This window comes from Neomonachus schauinslandi, chromosome 9, assembly GCF_002201575.2.
Source record: "Neomonachus schauinslandi chromosome 9, ASM220157v2, whole genome shotgun sequence".
Classification (NCBI taxonomy): domain Eukaryota; kingdom Metazoa; phylum Chordata; class Mammalia; order Carnivora; family Phocidae; genus Neomonachus; species Neomonachus schauinslandi.
In genome coordinates, this window is record NC_058411.1 from 72221036 (window position 1) to 72229152 (window position 8117).

General features: G+C 42.3%; 1 pseudogene; it reads right to left on the reverse strand.

Moving 5' to 3' along the window:
* Window positions 1-1259: 1259 nt before the first annotated feature.
* Window positions 1260-1567, reverse strand: LOC110578300 (annotated as a pseudogene).
* Between the last annotated feature and the right edge of the window lie 6550 nt (window positions 1568-8117).

Here is an 8117-nt window from a genome sequence, read left to right on the forward strand (position 1 = left end):
ACGAAGCCTGGAGAACACTTCATCTCTGGAGTGTCACCTAAATAATGTTCTTCAATCTTACCATGAAGAAATGTTGGAGTGACAGAGAAATGATCAGTGGAAGCCCACATTTCACACAGGAAATGTGATTGTGGTAGGAAGCTGCACCCCCTGGTGGACAGGGACTGAAATGCGTGCATGTTGGCCAGAGGCCTCCCAAAGTCAGCCATCTGTGTCATCCCTGACTTCATGAGGCACATGTCAGTCTTCATATGGCCCCATGGAAGTCTGAACAACAGCAGTCCTCACCTCTCAGGCCTATTTGTTCTTAAGACACTACCTGATATGGAAGTTCTTTAACACAGCATCCCAGGGCATTTCTATAGTTGTGAGGGTTCTTCTAAAGGATTTACTACAGTACTGCATATTCTCATGTATCCTTTTGGACCAGCCTATAACCCACTGACTGCCAGAAAAGGGGTTGGAGGTGAATATGGAAAAAGTAATAAGAAGTCAAGTCATTGCTGAGTGATTCTGTGTTTTTGGCACTTTACCCCACTATTTAGAACCATGACTGTCATTTTTTAAATACTCTCTAAATATTTTCTAAATTAAACAAAAATAATGAACAAATGGCCTTTATTTTTTTCCATTAATAAACAGTTTATTCAGTTCATTATAGTGGGTAAGTTCCCAGCTTAATGCACAGATACAAACGAGGTGCCCTGGGTTAATGCAGGAGCCAGCAGGTTACACTGGACTGGGCATGAGGCAAGGAGGGAGCACCAAGGTTTCAGAGTCAGACCTGGCCAGAGCCCCCGAGCGGAGGAGGGGTGGGCTCACAGCCCACCCCACACTGACCCCGCTGCTTCCTTCTCACAGCTGACATCCTGCAGGGCATGTCTTCAACATTGCAGCATCTCGGTGAAGCCAGGGGAACAGATATTAAAAGGAGCCCGTGTCCTGGTGCCCCTCGACTCTTGTTGCTCAGACAACATTCTTCGAGGTGACAAACACTCGGGAAGTTAAGAGACCCTCTTCGTCAGCCGCGTGGCAATCTGTGAAGACTCCGGGCCGGGTGTGGGCCAGGCAGCTGCACTTCAAGTTTGGAGTGCTTATGACATTACAAAGGCACGTTGCTTAGAAATTAAATTTTATGGTAACAAACAGAAAATAATCAGTTTAAACAGAACAGTAGGCGAGCTCAAGAATATAGCAGGTTCTAGGTCAAACATCTTGAAGAGCTTTCTTGAACGGCAGGCTGGGGTTGCACTGGTTCTTCACGGGGAAACATTCCACATGATGATGATGATGATGATGACAACGACCACAACAATCCCTATCGCCCACATCTTGCAATTCTTCCAGCAATATTTTCCCTTCGACTTGGCAGCACTTGTTTCAAATTGGGATGCTCCTGCCTGCAGCGCATCTGCATGATCGTCTAACTCCGAGAGCTTCTGATCTCTTTCCAACACCTTATCCACATTGACTCTCATGACACCTCATCTACTTGATTTTGTGTCAGCTGAAGCCTTCGGTTGCTGCCAAAGGCAGCACTTGAACCTGCAGGTGCACTTGTAGACATTTTGGCGGCAGCGGGGCGACGGTCAGCAGAGCGGCGCAGCGGGACTGAAGGCCAGGAGCTGGGCCAACAAATGGCCTTTAATTGATATAACATATTTACTTGTTCCTAAACTATTAGCAATTGCAAGAAATACTATTTTTTTAATAAAAGCTTTCAGAAGAAGTCACACTATTTGATTGTCAAACATTGTAATAGTCAAATATTCCTGATTTTTAGAATAATTAAAAAGTAAAAAATAGGAATTATAGACAGAAAAAACATCATACATGGAGTCATCGAATCACTATAGAATGATCTGAGATTCTTATGTTCTCGATATTTTGTTGACCCCCACATCAGGTGACTAGTGTATGTGAATTAGGCAACAAATACTAATGCTATCCTCTTAACAGCTTTAGCCTCAAGGATGCTTTCTATTGCCATCCGTCACATTTTGTTGCCAAACGTTAATCAAATAATTTTTCCCACAAGGTAAGAGATCAGGATTATCAGGAAAAGTTCTGGAGAAGGATGCATCTTCTGTAAAGCCCTGTAAACCTTTCCTCTAGACACATTAGGAAGCTTAGCTCAGCTGTTTCCTGCAGCGACTGCCCACACACTCAGGTCAAGGAACATCATGAGTCCAAAGCCAACATGGGAAGGGTTCCCAGATGCAGAGTGAAGTAAGAAATTCAGGCCTGGATACTGTTTCTGTTCATGTACCACCTTCCAAATCACATTTGGAGCCACTTCCTCCATTCTGTTTCTGCCCACACCCCTTCATGTTGAATATCAGCCTGTGTCTACCACCTGATCCACTAGAAAAGAAAGCAGGGCAGAGGTCCCTGGCCTCTCTTTTCCTTGCTCGGGTACATGTGTTCATCCTCCTTTCTTCCCTTCCCTTCTTTCTCTACTAAATCCTGGTTTGGGGCTGAAGTTCCCCATCAACTCTCCTGCCATACACAGTCAGGAAGACACTGGGCAGAGGCCACCTCCTCAGGCACACTGTGTGTCTCTAAACGTGTCATAGACACAGCAACACCCACCAGGGTTCCCTGAACAACTTGTGGGGCTGGACATTCACTGCAAGGATGAGCAAAGACCACTTCATTGTTACGTGGTTTTACCTTGAACTCTTGGCATCAAACTGTTCTCAGTGTCACTAAGGAACACCTGGGTTTGGGGAATGTTACCTCTGGTTCTTGTGCTCTAGTACTTGGCTGTGATTTTTGGATCAAGTGGACACTGAGCGACAAACAACCACAGACTGTGCTGGAACCAGAGTGGATCAGGCAGAGACGCTCAGCATCCAGGCCCCTGCTCTGCTCAGAGTTTGTGCTCAGCTCCCCCTGCAGTCCCCGTCGCTATGTCACTCAGGGCACAGTAGTAAACAGCTGAATCTGACGCTTGCACTGAGCCTTTCTCCAAGTGGAAGGATTTGGAATCTCTGTCATAGGTGGCTTCAAATCCTTTCTTGCTTCCCTTCTCCTTGTCCCTCGAGGCTTTCAGGAGGAGCTCTGGACCTTCTCCTGGATACTGGACATACCAGAAAAGAGTGGGGTATCTTGTCGTTGTATAAGTACAGTTTATAGTCAGGAAAGCCTTCTCTGAGAGGGTCACTGGGCCTTCCAGCTGGGTCACTGAGTCTCCATGGATTCGTCCTGAGGAAAAAGAAAAGAAACCTTGTCACCTTGGGCATAAAGCTCTTGGATAAATTATAGTTAAAAGTTTTGCCATCACAATGCAAGAAAGAATCTAAATTTTAAGAGGCATTTTACTTACCAAGCGTTAAGAGAACCACAGTCACGAAGCCTGGAGAACACTTCATCTCTGGAGTGTCACCTAAATAATGTTCTTCATTCTTACCATGAAGAAACGTTGGAGTGACAGAGAAATGATCAGTGCAAGCCCACATTTCACACAGGAAATGTGATTGTGGTAGGAAGCTGCACCCCCTGGTGGACAGGGACTGAAATGCGTGCATGTTGGCCAGAGGCCTCCCAAAGTCAGCCATCTGTGTCATCCCTGACTTCATGAGGCACATGTCAGTCTGCAGGTGGCCCTTGGAACTCTGAACAACAGCAATCCTGACCTCTCAGGTCTATTTGTTCTTTTTTTTTTTTAAGATTTTATTTATTTATTTGACAGAGAGAGACACAGCAAGAGAGGGAACACAAGCAGGGGGAGTGGGAGAGGGAGAAGCAGGCTTCCCGCAGAGCAGAGAGCCCGATGCGGGGCTCGATCCCAGAACCCTGGGATCATGACCCGAGCCAAAGGCAGACGCTTAACGACTGAGCCACCCAGGCGCCCCAGGTCTATTTGTTCTTAAGACACTACCTGATATGGAAGTTCTTTAACACAGCATCGCATGACATCTCTGTAGCTCGACTATAACAATCTTCTAAAGCATTTTACTACAGTACTTTATACTCTCGTGTATCCATTTGGACCAGCCTATAACCCACTGACTGCCAGAAAAGGGACTAGGAGTTGAATACGGAAAAAGTAATAGGAAGTCAAGTCATCGCTGAGTGATTCTGTCTCTTTTCAGCACTGTGCCCCAATATTTAGAACTGTGACTGTCATTTTCAGCACTCACTAAATATTTGTTAATTTAAACAAATTAACAAATGGCCTTTACTTGAAATACAGTATTTATGTGGTCCTAAAATAATACCTATTGTAATGAATACTATCTTTTTAATAAAAGCATTTCAGGAGAAAAATCATAGCATTTAATAGTCAAATATTTTAGTTGTCAAATATTCCTAAATTTTAGAATCATTAAAAAGTGAAAAATAGGAACTCTAGACAGAAGAATCACCATAAATGAAGTTGTCAAATCCCTATAGAAAGACCTGAGATTCTTCCTTATGTTCTCACTGTTTTGTTGACTCCAACATAAGGTGACTAGTGTACGTGAATCAGGCAACAAATATTAATGCTATACTCTTACAGGTTTTAGCCTCAAGGATACTTTCCATTACCATGCCTCTGTCACATTTGTTGCCAAGATTTAATAAAAAAAAAAATTCCCCCTAAGGTAAGAAATCATGTTTATGAAGATAAAGTTCTGGAGAGGGACACTTCTTCTGTAAAGCCGTGTAAACATTATCTTTAGACACAGAGATGGAAGCTTCTCTCAAGCTGTTTCCTGGAGGCCACTCTCTACAGATTCAGATCAAGGAGCTTCATGAGTCCACAGCCAACATGGGAACACTTTCCCAGATGCAGAGTTAAGTAAGAAATTCAGGCCTGGAAACACTTTAGGTTCACGTATTCCTTCCCTTCCCCTCCACCTTCCAAATCACAGTGTCAGTCCTGCCACAAAACTATGCTGAAAGGAATTTGGGACAAGCCCCTACAAACCTGTATTCAGATATGCAGGGAGAATCCCATAGAGGTGGGATGATGCTGGTTGAAAATAAACAGGGGCGACTGGGTGGCTCAGTTGGTTGAGCTTCAGGCTCTTGATTTTGACTGGGGTCATGATCTCAGGGTTATCGAATCAAACACTGCATGGGGCTCTGCACTCATCAGGCATCTGCTCCAAATTCTCTCCCTCTCCCTTTTCCTCCCTCTCTGTCCCTGCTCCACTGGTGCTTCCACACATGCATGCTCTTTCTCTCTCACATGAGTAAATAAATAAAATCTTTTAAAAAAAGAAAAAAGAAAATAAACAGTATAGCACATGGATGCAGAAAGTCATTATCTATAACTTTAAAAAGAAAATAACCTTCAGGCCATTGAAGGCCTACAGGAGAAGTATTTTGAATTTTGGATCACACAAGAAAACTTGAACTACAGTGAGGAAAGATAAAGATAAAGATAAATTGGTTGAAGCATTTTCAGAATTTGTACTGCATATATCTCCATGAAATGTGATGGACCATATACATTACAAATTGCCCTCTAAGGGATAGACTAAAACTCTCCAAAAACAACCAACATTTTTCTACCAGCTGGCCGAGTAAATGTGAAATATTATTAATTTCTTCTCCGATTTTTCAACTCTAATACCTTCTTCAATGAAGGGAATCTCATCATTGTGCTTCTGTCATTCAAGAAGTGTCCCTGTCCAGGACATCTCTTTTGGAAACTCTCGGAACAAATTCCTAGTTAATAGATTTTTAATAATCTTATCTTAAACATTGAAAGAGACAATACCAGACTGGTCTTGCAACTAGTACTCCCTCTATAAAATCCAATCATTTAGCAGAAACAAAATTAATTCAAGTGGCTAAACCACTGAATATCTCTTGGCCATGTCAACTGGCAAAAAAATGATGTAGTCTGTGTTAGTCAATATGTTTTTAATGTAGTTCACAGCTAGTGCCTGGTGCATGTTAGCCTTATCCCAGGTGGCCCTGCATCCTACCCTCAAAAAGCCCTATGCTGTCTTACCATAAATTCCTCACTGTAGCCCACATCACTCAGATGTCCCAACCCATACTTATTCCAGCATCACAAACTGAGCTAGATAAGAAAACCCCTGACACTTGCCTTTCATCCAGGCACAGATTGCTCTCCTGGCCTTTCATTTATTCACCTTTACAGGACCTTAACCTTTGGTGCTCTGAACAAAATCCCAGAAAAAGGTTGCCATTGAGACCAATGACCTTATTAAGTGCTGTTTATTACCAGTTCAGCAAATAAAGTACAAGAAATGGATCCTTGATTACATGTTTATGAACTAGTATGACATCATGCACCCTTCGCTGACAAGAATTGAAAAAGTTACTCATATTAGGGATCTTAAACTGACGTTCTCTAGAGAATCAGCAGAAGCAGACAGTCCACAGATGAGCGCATATGGAAGATCCTAGAAATAAGCATGTAATTGCATGAAGCAGACAGATCCACCAAGGCCAGTAGAAGAGAATTCTCCTAGATGATTGGAACCACAGATTTTAATACTTTCCTTGGCATTCTTTTGAGGTTATTTTTATCCTTTTAGAGGTACTTTCCCACTTTAATGGTAAAATGTTATGTGTTTCTGATTATCGTGACTTTGTTCTCTTACTAATAAAATAACTTGCATGCATATAGCCTTTATTTGACATAATACCCATCCTAGTGCTATAGTTCAGCTCTGAATAGACACTGCTAGTGCAAAAATGTTTAAGAATTATTGGATATGTTATTTCATATCAACTACTGGAAAAGCCAAATAATAACCATACCCTAATTGGTACTGCTAGAGTGAATCTTCATTAATTAAATTACCCTTAAAATGTGAGAAAATATATATTGATAAAAATTTAGGATAGAGTTTGTACAACTAACTTGTGTACAGAACATGACTCAACTTGATTATATGAGATGATGCAACCTTCAACACCAATTCTGCAATATCAATTGCCAAATATATTTTGTAGAACTATAAATCAAGTCTCTAAAGGAATTCAAACACTTGAAATGATGAGCTATTCCTATGAAATAACTTCAAAGTTCAAAATCTCAGGGGTAGGAAACACCAAGAGTGGAGACAGAGGTGAAGTCATGTGTGTGCCCTGTGGCATGTGCTTCCTCCCACCAAGACACGTGGTTCTCAAAAGCTTATGGGTTGTATGCTCCTGTGAAAATGACATTCTTAAAAACACAAAATAAGAACAGACCAATGTTTGCAAGGAGTGGGGAATATGGAAGCGTGAGATGGCATTAGAATAGCACAAGGGAGTTTTGAGGAGCAATGAAACTATTCTGTATCATGATCCTGTATGGTTACTGGATATATACAATGTACTAAAATTCAAAATTCACAGAACTGTACACCAAAAATAGTCAATTTTTCCTAATAATTTATTTAAAATAAAAATTTAAACACTGAGATCAAAATGGCAAAATAGAAATTTTCTACCATCTCCGCTCTCCCCCCCTCAAAAACCACTGATTTTCAATGTCATACATTAAACTAAAAACAGTGCCTATGAAGAAGTCCAGCAGAGAATACATAACACACTGTGGAACATCAACAACAACAAAAAATTCTGATTTTGACAGATTAAGGATGTCATGAAGAACAATTTCACTTTACCTTCATCACTCTTGCCCATTGGCACAGCTCTGAGCCAAGAGAAACCTTCCAGCCTGAAATTTCCCCATAGAGGGAAGTGAGAACATGTGAGTGAACACATGGCCCTCCAGCTCTGGAGGTTGCTGCCAAAGAGAACCCTCTTTCTAGCCCCATCCAGGATACTGAGGTGTACTGCTCACTGGGGAGTGGGGTTCACCTAGTAGAACAGCACCCAGGGCTCTTGGAGGGCAGTAAACCAACATGGACCCTACAAACCATGACACAGCCTCCATTAAGAATCTGCCCATGAGCCACTGGAGATGGCCTGCATGCAGACCCTCACAAATGGTCCATGGGCACACACAACACTCAGTTCCTCATCCATACATCACCCAACCTACGGCCTGCCACCGGCATACAAAGGGGGTTAACAAGAGAGAGCTTCTGTAAGCAGCTAGTGAGCATGTGCTGAAAGCAGCCCCACTCTGCCAGATTGGGAGAAATCACACATAGGCAGTCAGCACCATCCTAGAGAAAGCAAACAAAAGGGAGACT